At 39.5% G+C, this 3,532-nt stretch overlaps 1 pseudogene; it reads left to right on the forward strand.

Annotated features, from left to right (window-relative positions):
• Window positions 1–1,192: 1,192 nt before the first annotated feature.
• Window positions 1,193–2,722, forward strand: LOC102814661 (annotated as a pseudogene).
• The last annotated feature ends 810 nt before the right edge of the window (window positions 2,723–3,532 follow it).

The raw sequence follows: 3,532 nt of genomic DNA on the forward strand, positions 1-3,532 counted from the left end.
CCAGTACTGGCCATTTTGAAGCTGACAATCACATGGTTTACTATGCTAGGAAGGAAAAATTGAAGAGGAATGATGTCACATTCATCATTAAAAAGAGCATTTCAAGATCTATCTTGAAGTACACACTGTCTACGATAGGATAATATCCACACACCTACACAAGTAAAACAAGTTAATACCACTAATATTCCAATTAATGCACCAGAAACTAAAGCCAGTGAGGATGAAATTGAAGACATCTACGAACTTCTTCAGTCTGAAATTGATCGAACACACAACCAAGATGTATTGATAATTATTGATGATTGGAATGCAAAGGTAGGAAATTCAAAGGAGGCATCAATAGTGGAGAAATATGGCCTTGGTAACAGAAATGATGCTAGAGATCACATGACAGAATTTTGCAAGACCAATTACTTCTTCATTGCAAATGACATAAAAGATAATTATACACATGGACCTCACCAGATGGAATACACAGGAATCAAATTGACTACATCTGTGGAAAGAGATGGTGGAAAAGCTCCATATCATCAGCCAAAACAAGGCCAGGGGAAGATTGTGGAATAGATAATCAATTGGTTGTATGCAAGTTCAGAATGAAGATGAAGAAAATTAAAACAAATCCATGAGAACTAAAATATGGGCTTGAGCATACCCCACATGAATTTAGAGATCATCTCAAGCACATATTTGATGCACTGGACACTAATAACCAAAACCCAGAAGAATTGTGGGATGACAACAAGAACATCATACAGGAACAGTGCAAATGGTGAATAAGAAGTCAAGAAAGAAATAAAAGACCAAAATGGATGTTAGAAGAGACTCTGACACTGCTTTCTAGCATACAGATGCTAAAGCAAATGGAAGAAATGAGGAGTTAAAAGAGCTGAACAGAAATTTTCAAAGGGCAGCTCGAGAAGACAAAATCAAATATTATAATAAAATGTGCAAAGATCTGGAGTTAGGAAACCAGAAGGAAAGAACACACTCAACATTTCTCAAGCTGAAAGTACTTAGGAAAAAATTCAAGTCTGAACTTGACAGGTTCTCTGGGCAAAATATTGAATGATACAGAAAACACCAAAGTAAAATTGAAAGAATACAAATTCACTGTATCAAAAGGAAATGGTCAAGACCTCACGTCTTGGTCTCCGTTATGTGGCACTTTTCCCGCCTTTTCTGTGTGCACATTGAAAAAAGGAGCAAGCTCTCTGGACCTTGGAGCAGGTTGGCTGCCTTCATGTCCACTCTGCTGATCAGTCAGCTCCAGTATGCATGGCTGAAAGAACTGGGGCTCTGAGAAAAAAAATGAGGGCGTGTATAATGGATGCTGGGGAGGCTGGGGAGAGGTGCTTACAACCTACTGTTCTGCTAACAATGAGCCAATAGCAAGATTTCAACAGGCAAACGTAGCAGAGTATGAAGAAATCGCAAAGAAAGCAAGAGAAACATGGAAAGTCTGGGCAGATGTTCCTGCTCCAAAACGAGGAGAAATTGTAAGACAGATTGGTGATGCCTTTCCAGAGAAGATCCAAATGCTAGGAAGCTTGGTATCTTTGGAGATGGGCAAAAATCTTAGTAGAAGGTGTAGGAGAAGTTCAGGAATATGTGGATATTTGTGATTATGCTGTTGTTTTATCACGGATGATTGGAGGACCCGGCCAGGCACTCAATGAACAATGGAATCCCGTAGGCCTGGTTGGAATCATCACTGCTTTCAACTTCCCTGTAGCAGTATAAGGCTGCAACAGTGCTATCACAATGATCTGTGGGAATGTCTGCCTTTGGAAAGGAGCTCCAACAACTTCCCTTATTAGTGTAGAAGTCACAAGGATAATAGCCAAAGTTCTGGAGGACAACAAACTGCCTGGTGCAATTTGTTCCTTGACTTGTGGGGGAGCAGATATTGGCACAGCAATGGCCAAAGATGAGCGGGTGAACCTGCTGTCCTTCACTGGGAACATGCAGATGGGAAAACAGGTGGTTCAGAAGAGGTTTGGGAGAAGTTTATTAGAACTTAGAAGAAACTATGCCATTATTGATTTTGAGGATGCAAACCTCAGTTTAGTTGTCCCATCCGTTCTTTTTGTTGCCGTGTACCACTAAGAGGTGGCTGATTTTACATGAAAACATCCATGATGAAGTTGTAGATAAACTGAAAAAGGCCTATACACAGACCCGTGTCAGGAACCCCTGGGACTCTAATGCTCTCCATGGGCCACTCCACACAAAACAGACAGTGAGCATGTTCCTTGGGGCAGTGGAAGAAGCAAAGAAAGAAGGTGGCACTGTCGTCTATGGTGGCAAGGTTATGGATCACCCTGGAACCAACGATTGTGATGGGTCTTGCCCATAACACATCCATCACACATACAGAGACTTTTGCTTCAATTGTGTATGTATTTAAATTCAAGAATGAAGAAGAGGTCTTTGCATGGAATAATGAAGTAAAACAGGGGCTTTCAAGTAGCATTTTTACCAAGGATTTGGGAAGAATCTTCTGCCGGCTTTGCCTTCGGGATCAGACTGTGGCATTGTAAATGTCAATATTCCAACAAGTGGGGCCGAAATTGGAGGTGCATTTGGAGGTGAGAAACATACTGGTGGTGGTCGAGAGTCTGGCAGTGATGCTTGGAAACAGTACATGAGAAGATTTACTTGTACCATCAACTACAGTAAGGACCTTCCTCTGGCTCAAGGAATTGAATTTCAGTAAAAATTAGATTCACATTACTTCATGACTTTCAGGCATTCCCACAGCTTGCTCTTCTGAAAAAGACAAAGAAAATTAAGCTGTCCCTTGAATAAATGCATCATTTTGAATAATGTACTGAGGAATCCTTTATGTCCCTGAATCCTTGGCTAAATCAAGAGACTAATTTTTAAAAAACAAATAAAACTTGTCATAAAAGCTTAAAATAAAAATAATAATAAGAAGGAAATGGTCAAATGCTCAACTATTTCAGGAGGTGGCTTATGACCAAGAACCAATGATACTGAAAGAAGAAGTCCAAGGTACCTGAAGGCATTGGCAAAGAACCAGGTTCCGGGAATTGATGGAATACAAATTCAAGTTTTTCAACAAACTGATATAGCACAGTAGACACTCATGCATCTATGACAAGAAATTTGGAAGACAGCTACCTGGTCAACTGACTGGAAGAGATCCATATTTATACCATTTCAAAGATAGGTGACCCAATGGAATGTGGAAAATATCATTAATATCACGTGCAAGTAAAATTTTGCTAAAGATAATTCAAAATTGGCTGCAACAGTACACTGACAGGGAACTGCCAGAGTTCAAATCTAGATTCAGATGAGGAAAAACAAAGGATATCACTGCTGATGTCAGATGGATCTTGGCTGAAAGCAGAGAATAACAGACAGATATTTACATGAGCATTACTGACTATGCAAAGACTTTTTTTTTTTTTTTTTAATTTAAGGTTTTTATTGTGGATTGAGTGAAAGATTACAGGGTACATCATCAGTTTCACATTCAACAATTCATATAACTTGTTTC

This window comes from Chrysochloris asiatica, unplaced genomic scaffold, assembly GCF_000296735.1.
Source record: "Chrysochloris asiatica unplaced genomic scaffold, ChrAsi1.0 scaffold00234, whole genome shotgun sequence".
NCBI classification, from domain to species: domain Eukaryota; kingdom Metazoa; phylum Chordata; class Mammalia; order Afrosoricida; family Chrysochloridae; genus Chrysochloris; species Chrysochloris asiatica.